Consider the following 18,967-nt stretch of genomic DNA (forward strand, 5'->3'; position numbering starts at 1 on the left):
TTGTCAGTCAAGTACTGGTAATTCTGATCTTTCATCTCAAAAAACTAAACCTTGAAGAAGGGTGTTTTTTCTCCTTCCTTGTTTTCTCATTAAAGATCAATTACTTACATTTTCTGAATACATAAGGAGCTAGAAAATTAAAGTTGGACTGATATAAAGCAGTGTTAGAAACTGAGATATGAAAGCTCTGAGCTAAATGGCACCTTAAACCTAGATTATGGGTGGAGCAACAGAATGTTTAGGTGTGCCTTTTTAAAAACAAGAATACAAAGCTGAAAATGAATGAACTGCAGCTAAAATCTTATATTCATTTTTCACATGGCCTAGTCCTCATCTGAATACTGTAAAAAACAAAGCCATGCTTGCCCTACCTGACCTCCTAATATTCTTAAGACAGTCTCTTCTCCAGTCTTCAAAGAGTGGCTGGAAGTGAGGAGGCAGAAAAAGGTCCTCCTTTCCTTCCACTCTGCAGTTTTAATCGGAAATTTTAGGCTTAAAAATAAAACCCCAAGATGGTTGTCACCAATGGAAGCGAAAGCATTGAAAATTTTAATCTGCTATGATTAAATGGGCACAAGATGTCAGACACAACATTATGATGGTTGACTGGGAACAGTTATGGACCACCAGTATGAAATTTACGGCATGTAATGCCTTAAAGGAGAATTTAATGAAAATGATCTATAGGTGGTACTTAACACCAGTCAAGTTAGCAAAAATTTTTCATTTGCCCGACAATAAATGCTGGAAATGTAAAGAAACGGAAGGTACCTTTTTTCACCTTTGGTGGACGTGCCCAAGGATCAAGACCTTCTGGGAAATGATATATAATGAAATGAAAAAGGTCTTTAAACATACCTTTCTGAAGAAACCAGAGGCCTTTCTCCTGGGCATGGTCGGCCAATTGGTGTTAAAGAAAGATAGAACCTTTTTTATGTATGCTACAACAGCAGCAAGAATACTCATCGCAAAGTATTGGAAGACACAAGAGCTACCCACCCGGGAAGAATGGCAGATGAAACTGATGGACTACATGGAAATGGTGCAAATGACTGGCAGAATCCGAGACCAGGGAGAAGAGTCGATGGAGGAAGACTGGAAAAAATTTAAAGTATATGTACAGAAATATTGTAAAATTAATGAATGTTAGAAGAATATTGGAATGAAGTTATATGGTTTTAGCAGAAGTGTTATTAAGAATTACATGAATATGGTTAACGTGTTAAAGTGAAAAATTTAAAGTTAAATTCTATTAGGATAAATTACAGAACAAAATTGAAGAAGAGGAAAAGGATTTGTTGAATTAGCAAATTTGAATTAGAATACAAAAAAGGGAGGTGCGAGGGAGTCGAGGAAATAAGCAAATGAAAGATATAGATATGAAAATTGGATGTGTGTCTAAATGTTTTTGTTTTCCTTATGTTGTATTGTTGTATTGTACTTTTTTATTGTTGACGTATTGTTTGTTGAATTTATGTATTGTTTTTCTTTATTGTCTTTCCTTTTATAATTATAAATTTTCTAATAAATATTATTATTAAAAAAAGGAAATTTTAGGCTTAGAACTGTGCCCAGAAGTCAGAAACTGCTCACACTAATGAAATTCCTTGTTTCAAATGTGCCTAGAACACTGATATAAAGTTGTCTGTGGTTTCCCAGTCAAGTGATGCGTACAAAAATGGAAATGCAGATAATACGGTCATGTGTGCCTAAAAATGCATACAATAGTGAAAATAACACACAGGCCTTGCTTCAGGCAAAATTGCACACATGTGTGTACATTAGGAGAAATTAGCAGTAAAATGCTGATGAAGTTTCATGAGTACTTTTTAAAAAAAGATCCGGAAGGGATGTAGAAATGTGGAGAACTGAACTTAAGTTTGGAAAAAGAGTTTAGTTGGGTCATACAGGAGGGAGCTGCTTTCCTTAGCAGTAGGGACAGTGCTTAAGTTGCAAGTCTCTCTTTCATGAAAAAAAATCCAGCCAAGGTTTTGGCTGCAGGGGCCTCACTATAGGCACCATCATCATTGCCACTGCTAAGTCAGTAGAGAGTAGACACATTTAGTTTTCCATGATGGCAACAAAGGTATGTACCGTATTTTTTGCTCTATAAGACTCACTTTTTCCCTCCTAAAAAGTAAGGGGAAATGTGTGTGCATCTTATGGAGCGAATGCAGGCTGCGCAGCTATCCCAGAAGTCAGAACAGCAGGAGGGATCGCTTTTTTCACTGCACAGCGATCCCTCTTGCTGTTCTGGCTTCTGAGATTCAGAATATTTTTTTTCTTGTTTTCCTCCTCCAAAAACTAGGTGCGTCTTATGGTCTGGTGCGTCTTATAGAGTGAAAAATACGGTAGTTCCCGTAGTGAAAAGATTATTTTGCTCACCTCTGTCCCCTTTGGTGGGCTCTAGATGACCTGTTCTGAAGGTCATTGTTCCATTTTTATCCCATCGTTCCTCCAAAGAGTCTTCTGTGGTGGACAAAGTCTTCTTACTCATGCTTTTTATTTTATTTTATCTCAATGATAATCATAAGAAATTGAGCAGGTGGTGAGATAGTAAGTGGCCCTTATCTCAGATCAATCTAAACCGGATTCACTTCTTCAACCCTCTATCCTCTATCATAATGGATTCCAAAATATTGATTTGTGGTATTAAGGCCCTGATTTGTGGTATTCAGGGGGACCTGTTTGGCTTAGGAGAAATGAAAATAACTACTCACAATATGCCAAAAGTTCCTAATTTTTTTTCTGACAAAATCCATGGCTTCCATCAGCTTCTGGAACCGTTCATCTTCAAGAGCAAGCCAGTGCCCAAAAGCCACAGGACATATCACGTTGGAGACTGAATTAGTGATGGGCATGGAGGGGTCAAGTGGTTGTCCTGCAAAATAAAGTTATACTAATGTTAGCTCAGCTGCTCCTGTTCATACTGAGAGTGGGAGTTCATGGTGGCCAAGAGTAACTGCTGGGATCTCCATTAGGAACCAAGAAAAACATATCACATTCCTTTCTAAAATGGACAGAGGTAGTACACAAATATATCTTCATACGCCAGCTCAGCACCATCATCACATACCCTTTGAACGTGCAAACGTGCAAAACTTCCACAAGCTGATGGGCCTCCTCTGCTATCTGGTGCTCCATTCCTTTCTTCCCCAGCCCCAGCTTCCACATAGTAACTACACCAAACTGTCTTTCTTGCCTCCAGGTGTGACCATTTGAAAATAAAATACCTACGAAAAATCAGTGAGAAATAATTTCTTACAGAAATCAATGTGAAAAATTGCCATCTCAGAACAAACCATGTTTACTGAAGTTCATGCCTTTGCATGTAAGAGCTGCTTAGTCTCTCTAAAGCAGAGAATTACAAGATGATGCAGATAGGATCCTGGGTATAATTTGGAGGGAATTTAGAGGAAAAACCTATCAACCTTCTGGTGACCCTATTGGGAAAAGAATGGAAGTGGTAGAAATGGAAGTTCTTTTCTTTTTCTCTTGATAAATTTCCCTACAGGAAATGGGATCGCTAGATATAAACTCGGGTGTAAAATAATGAATATACAACAAGTAAATAACTATGGATTTTTAAAAATAAATGACTACAGTGGAGAGTTTCCTGTTTAAATAAAAATGAAGGATTTATTGTTTTCAAACATGGAGGAAAGGTTGGATTTTTTTGGGGGGGGAGAAAGATAAAGTCATCATCCTGGATTGGAAGAGGACTATTCTTGACTCATAGCAATGTCTGGGGCTGAAGATGGGGGGAAATATCACCTAGCAGAACAAGGAACAACTGGATATTATCTCGGAATACAATTGGATATCATACTGGAATGAGCATTTAGAATGAAGTTGATTTCTGGCCAGTGAAAGACCCTGTGTGAGAGGCAGAGAAGGAAAGATCTCCCAGGGTGGGAGACTGGGGGAAGAAAGGGAAGCACCCAGATGAGAGCTGGGAGGGTCCACTCCCTTCTGTGTGAGACAAGAGTTAAGACGTACCTTTGAGAGAGGGCTTGGCGTTTCTTTCTCTCTCTCTCTTTTCCTTTCTTTGTTTTTATTTTGGTTATTTATTTATTTGTTTTAGTCAGTATGCTGAAAAGTTTCAGCAAACTAACCCAATTCAGCCAATTTTCCCCACACCGTTTTTAAGGATAGAATGTGTAATGTCAACCAGTTACTAGTTCTACTGGTTCCACCAGGCGGGATTTTTATGGAGGGTGAATTCTGCACCATATTCTTGACAAGAATATTCCGCTTTGTTAGTTCTTCTGTAATGCTTCCTGAACACTACCGCATTATTGCTGTCTGGGGAAACTATAACTATTGCAAAAGTGCGACAAAAATAAGTCTGTGCATATGTAGTTTTCAGTAGAAAGTTAAAGGATGTGATAGAATGGAAATGAAACTGTGTGACCACCTCAAAATCTTTGCAAGCATAAATAGTATTGAAAATGCACCTTGAAATTATTATGAGCACAAATCATGATGAATGCATAATCAAAAAGTTTTCTGGAGGAGTCCTTTGCTACATGAGTCCATGCCCAAAAGATGTTGGAAGAGCTTGCCAAGAAAAGCAGTCTTTTGTGCTTGTTAGAGATGCCATAATCACCCAAATCTCCACATGTGCTGAAGCCAGGTTTTCATACACCCAAACTAATGTGTCATATGATGGCATGAGGACTAGCCACACTTAATTTAAAAAGATATCCAGCGGGAAAATCCAGCTGGGAAAGGAGTCAGTGCTTTATCTCTTATTAACATTCTGCACCTACTCCTCAGGCTTCCTGCCATGCCTTCTTGCTCTTTGAAGTTACACAGAATGATTGGTGCTGGTATTATTCTTTTAATTCCTGGCAATTGATTAAATCATAATTTCAAAAAGGTTTCTACACACTTCTGCTGATCCACTTGGGGGATTCTGAACCTATTGTGATTCATTCACACGAGTGACAGAAGCAGCAAGTCCTGCAACAAAATTTGGGATCTTTGGGGCTTATTTATGTAAGATCATGCTCACAGTACACTCATTGGAATTAATGAAACTAAATTAGTCATGTCAGGCAATTTCATCATGTCTACTCTTAAGTCGGATTATGCTCTCTGTACTCCTCCCACATGTACTTAAAGACTTGTACATGGTGCAATATCAGTTAGCTGTTACTATGCTGTACACAAACACCTACGTGCCTCTTTTCTACTCCCCTCAGTTTCCCTGCTCTGGCCTCCCATTAGTTTACAAATTCTGCTCCCCTGTTGATTTCAAGCCAGTGAGAGTTACTCTTGAAACCCATCATCACAATAAATGTATTTACCAATTACCGTATATTGTCTCCCTGCTTTTTAAAGAAATATCTACAACCCCAGATATGCAGATGACACAACCTTGATCACAGAAAGTGAGGAGGAATTAAAGAACCTTTTAATGAGGGTGAAAGAGGAGAGCGCAAAATATGGTCAGAAGCTCAACATCAAAAAAATCATGGCCACTGGGCCCATCACCTCCTGGCAAATAGAAGGGGAGGAAATGGAGGCAGTGAGAGATTTTACTTTCTTGGGCTCCATAATCACTGCAAATGGTGACAGCAGTCACGAAATTAAAAGACGCCTGCTTCATGGGAGAAAAGCAATGACAAACCTAGATAGCCTCTTAAAAAGCAGAGACATCACCTTGCCAACAAAGTTCCGTATGGTTAAAGCTATGGTTGTCCCAGTAGTGATGTATGGATGTGAGAGCTGGACCATCAAGAAGGCTGATTGCTGAAGAATTGATGCTTTTGAATTATGGTGCTGGAGAGCTCTTGAGAGTCCCATGGACTGCAAGATGATCAAACCTCTCCGTTCTTAAGGAAATCAGCCCTGAGTGCTCACTGGAAGGACAGATTGTGAAGCTGAGACTCCAATACTTTGGCCATCTCGCGAGAAGAGAAGACTCCCTGGAAAAGACCCTGATGTTGGGAAAGATGGAGGGCACAAGGAGAAGGGGACAACAGAGGACGAGATGGTTGGACAGTGTTCTCGAAGAGATGAGCATGAGTTTGACCAACCTGCGGGAGGCAATGGAAGACAGGAGTGCCTGGCGTGCTCTGGTCCATGGGGTCACGAAGAGTTGGATATGACTAAATGACTAAACAACAACAACAACAAGATAACTCTTATTAGAATAATTAGAATATTAGAAGAAGCAAGGCCTGCTCACAGGTGCCAGGCCACAGCAACTCTTTTCAGTAGGTCTTGCCCCCATGAGGCGGTTGTGGGGGGTGAACGTCCCCTCCTTCCCACAGCTGTTTAGCTCTCCTCCTTCCCCAGGTCCTTTCCATGCTATCTAAGACTCCACTGATGCACCCTTCTCTGCTCCTCCCTCTTCATCCCTCTTCTGGTCCTGGGAGACACCGGGAGACGGGAGCTTGTTGCAGCAGGAGGGGGGACACCCTGGCTCCTTCACTAGCCTGACTCATCTCTGCCTCTTGGCCTCTCCTATCTCCTACTTCTGCCTCTGCTTCTGCTTCTGAACTTTTCTCTGCCACACACTGTCCCTGTCTGATCACCAATCCCTGGGCTCTCAGTCTTCATACCTTGGAAATTCCCCAGGTCGTACCTCCCACCATTCCTTGGTGTTCAGCCAGTGTATGCCATCATGCCTCAAAACCCTCAATGATCCCTGGCATATGGACTTGTGGCCATAACATATGTGCTTGACTCGTGGTTCATTAGGTTCCAATGAGAAACAGAGATTGTACTAATTACGACTATGGTTAGTACTTCATTGTGGGGTGGAATATCCGCGTTTGAAAGATATTTTGATTATTATTATTGCACCTCCTCCATTTTGGCCTTGCATCTTATAGATCAGATGCTACTGTAATTTGCCATGTTGATTTGGTAGTGTGGGCCAGCTACAGGCCTTCTTGAATGGCACAGGTCTTCTTAATCCTTATAAATCTGGTTCTTGGGATGGGTTGTGGGTGAAAACTGCTTCCGACTCCACGTTAGAGTACCATCAGTGGAGAAGGACAAGGACAGTGCTTCTTAGAAACCGACTTAGAGCAGAAATATTAGTACTGTAATCGCTCTCTGAAAGCAATGTATGATCCGAATTGCCTACATGCTGTGCTTACCCCAGTGGTGTCTACATTTGGTTCTAGGTCATGGCATTCCCCCGGGTCCCAGTGAATTGTAGAGTGGGAAGGGACCCTGAGGGCCATCTAGTCCAACTCCCTCCAATGCTGGAATCTCAGCTAAAGACATCCACGACACATGGCCATCCAACTTCTGCTTAAATACCTTCAAGGAGGAGAGTCCACAATCTCCCAAGGGAGACCATTCCACTGTCAAACAGCTCTTACTGTCAGTAAGTTTTTCCATATGTTTATTTCTGAATCTTCTTTTTTGTAACATGAAGCCATTGATTTGAGTCCTACCCTCCAGAGCAGGGCTGGATCAATACATATCAAAAAAGTGATTCAGTTAAACACATTGTATTTTTTAAATTATTGTTCAATTTTACAATTCACATTCAAATAAAAGTCATAATCATAAACATATACGATACTCTGAATCCTTGGACTTCCCTGAGCTGAGATTCCATGGATTCCATTCAACTGCATCATATAATGTTCTCCATTTTTTCCTAAAATTCCATTCTTACCATAGTTCTTGTTACATTACAAGTGTTGTTACAATGCTGCCAATGTTTTTAATTGTGTACAGTGTTCTTCAAGGGAACTTACAAATTTTCCCCATTCCTTATTAAAGTTATTCTTCTTGGTTTCTAATCTTTCCGGTCATTTTTGCCATTTTGGCGTAGTCCATCATTTTTATCAACCATTCCTCTCTGATAAGGACTTTATCTTTTTTCCTTCTCAGAGCCAAAAGTATCGGCACTGCTGTTGTCGCATACATAGTCGTTTCTGCTCCTTTGGTATTTCTGCACCTTCGATTCCTAGTAAAAACGCTTCTGGGTTTTTTAACAAAGGTTATTTTAAAATATTTTTTTCAACTCATTATATATCATTTCCCAAAATGCTTTTGTTATCTTGCAGGTCACCATGTATGGTGGAGGGTGCCTTCTTTATCTTTACATATCCAACAAATATTTGTAGCAGTTCTATACATTTTTGCTAATTTAGTAGGTGTTAGATACCACGATACATCATTCTCACAAAGTTTTCTATGTACAGTATGATGTGAATTTTAAATCTTCCCTCCATAACTTTTCCCAAGATGAGAATGGTATATTATGCCCAATATCTCTTGTCTATTGTATCATCACTGATTTAATTTATTCATCTTTAGCATACCATTCTAGCAACAGTTTATACATTTTGGAAAGTAACTTCACATTCATTTTTATTACTGATATCCTTCCCCTCTTAAATGCATTGTAAACTTCATACATTGAAGTTCTTTTGGCGAAAAATGGGACTCCACTGCGCCATCTGGTGTCATAGTGTTATAATGCCTAGAAAGAGCTTTATCTTTACAAATGTAGCCTAGTCCCAGGAGAAAACTATTACTTCCCTTAATCTGGACATTATATCTGCTGATTCAGCCTAGAACAGCATTAGCTTTTTTGTAATTGCATCACACTGCTCACTCATATTAAACTTGTTGTCCACAAAAGACCTCAAGTGAAGGAGACAGTGTTATTGCAGAGAGTTTCAGAAAAGCAAAACTGTTTTACACCTTTATATTTTTTTTCCAGCCCCAAAATTGTGAAACAGGAGACATGACAATGTCTTGCCAGCTTCCTGTACATGATAACATGTTCAGGAGGAAGTTGCTTTGCAAATGTGCTTTGCAAACTGCAAGCAGCAAGCTTCATTCAGCCCAGGGCAAATTCATTTGCTCCATATCTTCACCGTTCCCTGGTCAAGAATCCAAGGAGTTTTCTTGGAACACCCCCAGCCTTGAAATTTCTATCCCAGAGATTGAACAGGTAGTAATCACCAGTGATACGAGCTGAAATAATAGCATTCTGGTAAAAGTTAAATGATCCACTTTTGCTGGAACACTTAACCAGATTATGGACTCTTCTTCATTGAAGGCTTTCAGCAGAGATTGTTTGAGGAAGAAATGGGAATTTGCCTTCAATTATTATACAGTGGTGCCTCGCAATACGAAAAGAATCCGTTCCGCCAGTCTCTTCGTCTTGCGGTTTTTTTCGTCTTGCAAAGCAAGCCCATTAGCGGATTAGCGCTATTAGCGGTTTAGCGGCTATTAGCGGCTATTAAAGGCTTAAGGGATTAGCGGATTAGCTGCTAAAAGGCTATTAGCGGCTTAGATCAGCTGATAAGCGGCTTAGATCAGCTGTTACGTGGCTTAGCCATCAGCTGTCAGGCGGCTTAGCTAACAGCTGCTAAGCGGCTTAGGGGCTTGGGAAAAAGGGGGGGGGGGAACCCAAGAATCGGAAGACATTTTCGTTTTGCGAAGCAAGCCCATAGCAAATTCGTTTTGCGAAGCACCTCCAAAACGGAAAAACCTTTCGTCTAGCGGGTTTTCCGTCTTGCGAGGCATTCGTCTTGCGGGGCACCACTGTACTACTACCATTATACTACTGTAGAGTGTGGTGGTTAAGGGTTAACCTTTGTGTGTCTCATGCCTGAGGGAGGGGCTCCACGGAGCCAGGATATTATGTCAGCTGTCATGCTGTGAAAGAGTGCTTTCGTTTTTTGGAGTTGGAGTGCGGCTTTCAGCCGAGAAAGATGTCCGAATTCTCTGGTGGAGTATTTCACTGTTTGGCATGTAAATAAAAAGCTTCTAGATTAGAAGAAACGTCTGGACTGATTTTCTGTCCTTCTCACATTTCACTGTGCATTCTGCTTCGCTTGCTTTCTCCCTTGAGTACGCTGAAAACAGAAGCTGGCAGACGCTCGCAGCGGAAGCGTAACTGGACGGAGAAGCAATAAATCTTCAGAACAACTACTACTACTTTGCTTTGGTTGGCATTCCCTACATTAAAAGAGGGATGGCTTGGGCGACCCTCGGGGTCTCTTTTTGCTCTGCAGTTTTATTTTTTATTGTAGGGTGACAAGCAGAAGAAACAAATTTGTCTGGATAAAAATCCAGTGTAAAAACAGTTGTGTGAGGTTTTTTGGAAGCATCAAAGTGGTGGAAGGAGGAGGGTAGGTTTCTGAGCCCAGAAACTTGTTTAGAAAAGCTCATAAGATGCCCTAAGCAAGCAGTCAGAACTCCCCATCCCCGGGAGACATTTGAACTGTAACCGTGTATGTGCAAACAGAAGGGAAAACGACAGGCCACCAGAGTTCCGGAGTACTGACCCAGAAACTGAATAGTTAGAGGAGGCCAACAGCCTACCTCTTGAAAGACTGACTCCTGTGACTAAAGGATTAAAAGAGCAGCAGTTACTGCTCTCCTTGCGAAAATCACTGAGACACCACTTAGTGTGTTTTGGCATGCAGCTTTTTGACTTCCCCGTCTACAAGAGAAGGGAACGTTTGGCTTACTAACGAAAGGCTTATCAAGTGAAGGTGTTGTAAGTGAAAATTCACAGGTGTAAAGTGGAAACAAGCCACATATTCAGAATTTTGAATTGGAAAATATCACCAATGAAAGTCCTTTGGGGGGAGTAAATAATTATTATTAATAATAATAATAATAATAATAATAATAATAATAATAATAATTTATTATTTATACCCAGCCCATCTGGCTGGGTTTCCCCAGCCACTCTGGGCGGCTTCCAAAAGAATATTAAAATACATTAAAAGCTTCCCTAAACAGGGCTGCCTTCAGATGTCTTCTAAAAGTCTGGTAGTTGTTGTTCTCTTTGACATCTGGTGGGAGGGCGTTCCACAGGGAGGGCGCCACTACCGATAAGGCCCTCTGCCTGGTTCCCTGTAATTTGGCTTCTCGCAGTGAGGGAACCACCAGAAGGCCCTCGGTGCTGGACCTCAGTGTCCGGGTAGAACAATGGGGGTGGAGACGCTCCTTCAGGTATACTGGACCGAGGCCATTTAGGGCTTTAAAGGTCAGCACCAACACTTTAAACATTTAATGAACTGAAGAAGAAAAAAGAGTAAAATTTAATGAACTAAACTTTGAGACTAAGTTGTGCCAGGAAGTTCAACAGACATGGATCAAGGGGTAAATCTGCAAAAAATATCTTTTACTGTGCTGAGTTGCTGGTTTCTGGGATTGACTTCAAAATCTTCTTGCCATTCTCTATCACCACCTGCTGGCCATGACTGAGCCCATAACCTTTGTTAGCTATTTGTGATTTTAAAAAATGTCTTACACAAATAGGTGGAGATAAATCTTTACTTGTCAGGCTGGCAACAGTTAAACAACAAGCATTATTTACATATAAATTCATGAGTGCAATATGTTTCTCTCCCTTGAGCCCAAGAGAGGGTTCTGACATGACAGCTTATACTCTAAATTCACTCTTCCCTCTGACTCATCCAACTGAATACCTTCGAAATGAGAGACTGATTCTGAGCAGGGCATGAGGAAAGATGCAAAGAGTCTTTGCATGCTTAAAATTCCAGGGCCGTTTTCTAGCATTTCTGCTTAAAGGGTTGCAGGCCAAGATAGAAATATCTGCCCATCCTTATCCTGGAGAAGAGGAGACTGAGAGGAGATATGAGAGCCACCTTCAAATATCCCCAGGGCTGTCACTTGGAAGAGGGAGCAAGCTTGATTTCTCCTGCTCTGAAGGACACAACCTGAACCCATTGTGTTTGCTGTAAATTTCCATCTTGGTTGTGAAAAAAATAGCCCTTCCATTTGCACTTCTTCCATTTTTTCCCAAGAAAAGTTTCAGAGGTTTGATAGCTTTCCTCTCTAAATTCACTCCAAGTTGTGTGCAGACTCCTTTCTCTCCCAACTCTAACTCTGCCAGCTTAGGATAATAATAATAATAATAATAATAATAATAATAATAATAATAAATTTTATTTATGTCCCACCCTCCCCAGCCGAAGCCGGGCTCAGAGCGGCTAACAACAGTAAAATGAAAAAACATTCTAAATTCATTTCATTATAAAATTAATTCAGATTAGATTAATGGCAACCATTGGGCTAGAGTTCTGTGAGGATTGCCAAAGGAGGGAGTCAGGCTGTGCCCTGGCCAAAGGCCTGGTGGAACAGCTCTGTCTTGCAGGCCCTGCGGAAAGATGTCAAGTCCCGCAGGGCCCTAGTCTCTTGTGGCAGAGCGTTCCACCAGATCGGAGCCATAGCCGAAAAAGCCCTGGCTCTGGTTGAGGCCAGCCTAACCTCTCTGTGGCCTGGGACCTTGAACAGATAGAGTTGGGTGTCATCAGCATACTGATGGCAGCCCAACCCAAAACTGGACAAGCTGGGCGAGGGGACGCATAAAGATGTTGGAAAGCAGCAGGGAGAGTATCGCACCCTGAGGCACTCCACACACCAAGGAGTGGCACGATGACAATTCCCCCCCAAGCGCCACCCTCTGTCCCCGACCAGAGAGAAATGAGCACAGCCATTGAAGGACTGTGCCCTGGATCCCCACGTCAGCAAGGCAGTGGTCCAGGAGTTCATGACTGACCATGTCAAAGTGTGATGGCCTGGGATTCCGATTCGGAGGATGAAACAGAGGAATCCCGGCCTGCACAGGAGTCCCCGCCTCCAGGGCCGGCTGAACTGGGGCCAGGCCTAGATGCTGAAGAGCCTGCACCTGTGGCAGTGCATCAGGAGCTGGCCCCAGGTGAAGCCCTTCTGGCCCCAGAGAGGCTTGACGACTCAGTGGCCACAGGTGAGCCTCCTCCAGGGCCCAGTAACCCTTCGGCCTCTCCTGATCTGCAGAGGTTTAGAGCAGAGAGGCGAAGGGAACTGGTTGCCCCCAGGAGGAGTGCTCGCCTTAAGGCCAGAGGAGGCGGGGCTCCTGGGGGCCGGGACCGCCCCTGGCCTTAGAAGAGGATAAAAGCCCAGTCAGCCCGGCCCCAGGTTGCGGGAGCAACGTCGTTGTTGGCTTCGGACCTTCCTGCGTTCTTGTTCCCTGCTCGGCCTCCTGTTCCTGACTATCCGGTACTCCTGTTCCCTGCTCGGCCTCCTGTTCCCGACCATCCGGTGTTCCTGTTCCCTGCACAGCCTCCTGTTCCAGCGTTCCTGTTCACCGCCCGGCACTCTGCCTCGGACCTTGCCCCTCTTCGTGTGGACTTTGCTACACCCAAGGTACCTTACCCCCGGGACCAGCACAGTTTGCTCCCGCCACCTCCCGCACTCCCCCTTCGTCGGGGTGCGTTCGGGAAGAGCCAGAGGCCATGGCTGAACAGGCGGCTGCACTGGTGGCTTTGGCCCAGGAGAACCAGGCCTTGTCTCACACCGTGCAGCAGCTCAGTGACGCGGTTGAGGCACTTCAGCAACGCTTGGAAGCCCTACCGGCTTCTGGGGCCGACGCCCCGGCTCCGGGCAAGTACCCAGTGGCTTTGCCTGAGAAATTTGATGGAGCCCCGGCCAGCTTTCCCATGTTCCTGGCCCAGGCCAAACTGTATATTCAGGGGCGAGCCCGGAACTTTCCTGACGACCGTACCAAGGTGCACTTTTTGATTAGCTTGTTAAAGGACCAGGCGGCCAAGTGGGCGTTGCCGCTACTCAGGCAAGACTCCCCCTTGCTGGCAGACTATACGGGGTTTTGCAATCGTTTGGAGGCCGCGTTCGGCAACCCCCAGAAAGAGAGTCAAGCCAACCGGGCGATTCGGCATTTGAAACAGGGCAAGTCCACGGTGGCCACATATACCACGGAGTTCCGGCTGTTGGCACAGGACTTGACCTGGAATGACTCGGCACTGCGGGACCAGTATCTCGAAGGGCTTTCGGACGAGGTACTGGACCAGTTGGCCACAATGGAACGCCCCACCACGCTGGACACTCTCATTCAACGGAGTCTACAAATAGGCGACCGGTTGGAGGATCGTCGTCAGGCCCGGGGTCGCCGACACTTCCAGTTCACGGCACCAGCTTTTTCCGGCAGCCCCACGGTCACAACTGATTTAACGGAGGAGCCTATGCAGCTCGGGGCAGTGCGGCCACGCCTTTCCCCCGCAGAGAAGGCGCGGCGTCGGGATGGAAATCTCTGTCTTTACTGTGGCGGAAGTGGACACTTCGCTCGGTCCTGCCCTGAGAAACGCCAGCCGCAGGGAAACCGCCAACCCCAGTAGCTGATGGCCCTAGCTACCGGGGGTCCCAAACCGTACAGAATGGGCCCGCACCAATGGACTTGCAACATCTTATGGTTTCGGTACGTTTATACCCTCCAGGTGGGCCCTGGATCCTCACCCATGCTTTGGTAGATTCAGGGGCAACCCGCTCCTATATGGACGCTGCTTTTGCCGCCCATCATCAGGTGCCACTTCGGAACAAGCCAGTACCGGTCCAGGTGGAAGCGATTGACGGACGACTTCTGCGTTCAGGTGCCGTTACTCAGGAGACCCAGCCTCTGGTCCTGTGTCTCCAGCAGCACCGGGAGTTGCGAACTTTGGACATTGCCTCTATGCCCCGCTTCCCCCTGGTGCTCGGGATGGACTGGCTGGAGGCCCACAACGTTCAGATTGACTGGGTCAAACGGACCGTGCACTTCCCAGACCCATGTTCCCATGCTCAATCCGGAACGCTGGCGGCCGCGCCCTCAGAGGAGGCAGCACCCACGCTCCCAGCCGTGTACCAGGACTACCAGGACGTGTTCGAGGAACGGGGGGCAGACCAGCTGCCGCCGCATCGGCCTTTTGACTGCGGCATAGACCTCCAACCCGGAGCGCCTTTACCAGTGAGTCGCTTATATTCCCTAACAGAGCCAGAGCGCGAGGCTTTGCAGGACTTCTTGCGCAAGAACCTGGAGCGTGGGTTCATTAGGCCTTCCACCTCGCCCACCGCGGCGCCGGTGCTTTTTGTTAAGAAGAAATGTGGGGAACTCCGCCCTTGCCATGATTACCGAGCCCTGAACAAAATTACCGTCCCAGACCGGTACCCCTTGCCCCTTATCTCGGAGCTGCTGGAGCGGGTGCAAGGGGCACAGGTGTTCACCAAGCTGGACCTCCGGGGGGCCTACAACTTGATTCGGATCCGAGCCGGGGATGAGTGGAAGACAGCGTTTGGGACCCGGTACGGGCAGTTCGAATATTTGGTTATGCCTTTCGGTTTGTGCAACGCGCCTGCTGTGTTTCAACGCTACATCAACCACGTGTTTCAGGACCTGTTAGACAAGTACGTGGTGGTGTATTTGGATGACATACTGATTTACTCCCGTGACCCGGCTCGCCATGAGGGACATGTCCGGACCGTGCTGCAGCGCTTGCGTGAGCACCGTTTGTACGCAAAGCTCAGCAAGTGCGAGTTCCATCAGCGGACTGTGGACTTCCTTGGTCACCGGCTCTCTCCAGATGGGGTGCAAATGGACCCGGGGAAGGTGACAGCGGTTCAAGAATGGGCGGCACCCCGGAACCGCAAGGACCTACAGCGTTTCCTGGGGTTCGCCAATTACTACCGGACCTTCATCGCTGATTATGCTCATCGCACCACCCCGTTGACCCGGCTACTGCGCCCAAAGACGCCGTTTTCCTGGGACAAGGAGGCAGAGGAGGCGTTTCAGGGGTTGAAGGCCTGTTTCCAGAGGGCACCAATCTTACAACATCCTGACCCCTCTCGACCCTTTGTGGTGGAGACCGACGCTTCCAGTACGGCTCTCGGTGCCGTCTTGTCTCAACAGATTGGTCCTGAAGCGCCACTCTTACCCTGTGCCTTCTATTCCCGCCAGCTCCTACCAGCGGAGCGTAACTATACTGTGTGGGAGCGGGAACTACTGGCCATCAAGGTAGCCTTTGAGGTCTGGCGCCACCATCTTGAGGGGGCACGACATCCGGTGGAGGTGAGAACCGACCACCGGAACCTGGAGTACCTCCAGACCACCCGTAAGCTGAACCAAAGACAGATCCGGTGGGCGTTGTTCTTTTCCCGGTTCCAGTTCCGGATCCGCTACATCCCTAGCTCTCAGAATCAGAAGGCGGATGCCCTGTCCCGGAAACCTGACGACAACGCAGACACGGTACAGCAAGCAGAACCCACCACGATCCTACCTCCGGCTGCATTCCTGGCCACCCAGGAGGCGCAGCCACTGCAGGTTCGGGTGCGGGAACAGCAGCGGGTCGACGCTTGGGCCCAGGAACGACTCCGGGAGCTGGCTGAAGGGTCCAGCCCACAGTATCCGGGGCTGGTCCTGCATCAGGGCCTTCTGCTGCACCACGGTCGTTTGTACATCCCGCCAGGGCCACTACGGCTGGAGGTTCTCCGGATGGCCCATGATGCCCCAGCAGCGGGGCACTTTGGACGGTATCGGACCACCCATCTGGTCAGTCGAGAGTTTTGGTGGCCCCGCCTGAAGGCTGACGTGGCTCGCTACGTTGCTGGTTGTGATGTCTGCCGGCGCGCCAAGGGACCTACCGGGCGACCCCCCGGCCTACTTCAGCCATTGCCAGTTCCACCGCACCCTTGGCACACGGTTTCGTTGGACTTTGTAGTGGACTTACCCTCGTCTCGTGGCTGTACCTGCCTTCTGGTTTTCTCCGACCATTTCACCAAGATGGTGCACTGCGCTCCCTGTCCATCTGTACCCACAGCCAAGGAAACTGCTCAGCTGTACCTTCAGCATGTCTTCCGCCTGCATGGCCTACCTGAGCGCGTGGTGTCCGACCGGGGCGTTCAGTTCACATCCCGGTTCTGGCAAGCACTACACCGGACCCTCGGGACGGAGGTCTGCCTCTCGTCAGCCTACCACCCACAGACCGATGGCCAGACGGAACGGGCGAACGCGGTGCTGGAGCAGTACCTCCGGTGTTACTGCAGCTACCAGCAGGATGACTGGGTCGACCACCTGGCATTGGCGGAGTTCGCCTACAATAACGCGGTGAATGCGTCCACCCAGCAGACCCCGTTCCAGGCCAGTTATGGTTATCATCCACGGCTGTTTCCAGAGGTGCTGCCGACATCCGCAGTCCCGGCGGTGACGGAGTGGCTTCAAGAGCTCCAGTCCCAGCAACAGCTTTTGGTGGAGCAACTGCACCAGGCCAAGGAAGCGTACAAGGCCCAGGCCGACCGCCACCGCCAGGTGGGGCCGGAACTTCGCGTCGGTGACCTGGTTTGGCTCTCCACTCGCCACCTCCACCCCTCTCGACCTTCGCGGAAGTTGGACGCCCGCTTCACCGGCCCGTTCCCTATCGTAGACCAAGTCTCTCCTGTGGCATTTCGTCTCCGGTTACCCGCAACCCTGAAGGTTCACCCGGTCTTCCACAGGTCCCTTTTGAGTCCGGTGGCCCCACCCGACGAGTTCCACCCGAACCGTCCCCGACCGCAGCCAGTGTTGGTTCGGGGAGAGCCTGAGTACGAGGTGGAACGCATCCTGGACTCCCGATACCGCAGGGGGAAGCTGCAGTATCTCATTGACTGGAAGGGGTACGGACCGGAGGACCGTTCCTGGGAACCAGCGGCCAACGTCCACGCACCTGCCTGCCTCCGAGAGTTCCATGCGACGTACCCCGGCAAGCCGGGTCCGGACCCTCGGTTGAGGGGGGGGCCTGGGAGGGGGGATGGTGTGATGGCCTGGGATTCCGATTCGGAGGATGAAACAGAGGAATCCCGGCCTGCACAGGAGTCCCCGCCTCCAGGGCCGGCTGAACTGGGGCCAGGCCTAGATGCTGAAGAGCCTGCACCTGTGGCAGTGCATCAGGAGCTGGCCCCAGGTGAAGCCCTTCTGGCCCCAGAGAGGCTTGACGACTCAGTGGCCACAGGTGAGCCTCCTCCAGGGCCCAGTAACCCTTCGGCCTCTCCTGATCTGCAGAGGTTTAGAGCAGAGAGGCGAAGGGAACTGGTTGCCCCCAGGAGGAGTGCTCGCCTTAAGGCCAGAGGAGGCGGGGCTCCTGGGGGCCGGGACCGCCCCTGGCCTTAGAAGAGGATAAAAGCCCAGTCAGCCCGGCCCCAGGTTGCGGGAGCAACGTCGTTGTTGGCTTCGGACCTTCCTGCGTTCTTGTTCCCTGCTCGGCCTCCTGTTCCTGACTATCCGGTACTCCTGTTCCCTGCTCGGCCTCCTGTTCCCGACCATCCGGTGTTCCTGTTCCCTGCACAGCCTCCTGTTCCAGCGTTCCTGTTCACCGCCCGGCACTCTGCCTCGGACCTTGCCCCTCTTCGTGTGGACTTTGCTACACCCAAGGTACCTTACCCCCGGGACCAGCACACAAAGGCTGCTGACAGGTCTAGAAGAATCAGCAGCCGCAACCCGCCTCGATCCAGCTGCCTGTGGAGATCATCTGTTAGGGCAACCAGAGCTGCCTCGGTCCCATGACCAGCGCGGAAGCCGGATTGGAATGGACCCAGAGCTGATGTTTCATCCAGAAACCCATCAAGCTGTTCAGCAACCGCTCTCTCAATCACCTTACCCAGGAATGGAAGATTCAAAACCGGGCGGTAATTGGATAGATCTAAAGGATCTAATGATATTTTCTTTAAGAGCGGGCGCACCACTACCTCCTTCAGTTCCCCTGGGAATGTCCCGGTGCCAAGGGACAAACTGATGATATCCCCCAGGGGGGCCCGCACCTCGTCTGGAACCGCTCTAATCTGCCAGGACTGGCATGGGTCAGGAGGACAGGTGGTGGGCTTTCCAGCTGGGAGGAGTCTGTCCACATCGGTTGGGGATATCCGGTCAAAGTGGTCCAATACTGGACCTGAGGACAGTCAAGGAGGCTCCAGTTCCATTATTGTATCCAAATTGGCAGGGGGGTCAAGGAGGAGCAACAGGACCTTCTCCACAAAAAAGCTCGCAAATGCTTCACAACTGTGTGTCAAATTGTTATTTAAATTTGGCTGTCCCTCGAGGGATGTTAAAGACCTAATTATACTAAATAATTGTGCCAGGCGACAGCAAGCAGATGAAGTGGAGGCCGAGAAGTAAGACTTATTAGCGGCCTTCACTGCCATCTTGTAGGTTTTCATAAAAACCCTA

At 47.7% G+C, this 18,967-nt stretch overlaps 1 protein-coding gene across 11 annotated transcripts in view; it reads right to left on the minus strand.

Moving 5' to 3' along the window:
- LOC310678313 (cytochrome P450 2J2-like) overlaps positions 1–18,967 on the minus strand; it is a 159,981-nt gene that overhangs the window by 119,672 nt on the left and 21,342 nt on the right. The gene's annotated exons all lie outside the window — the stretch shown is intronic.

The sequence above is a fragment of the Podarcis tiliguerta genome, assembly GCF_965153285.1.
Source record: "Podarcis tiliguerta genome assembly, chromosome: 5".
Lineage (NCBI taxonomy): Eukaryota > Metazoa > Chordata > Lepidosauria > Squamata > Lacertidae > Podarcis > Podarcis tiliguerta.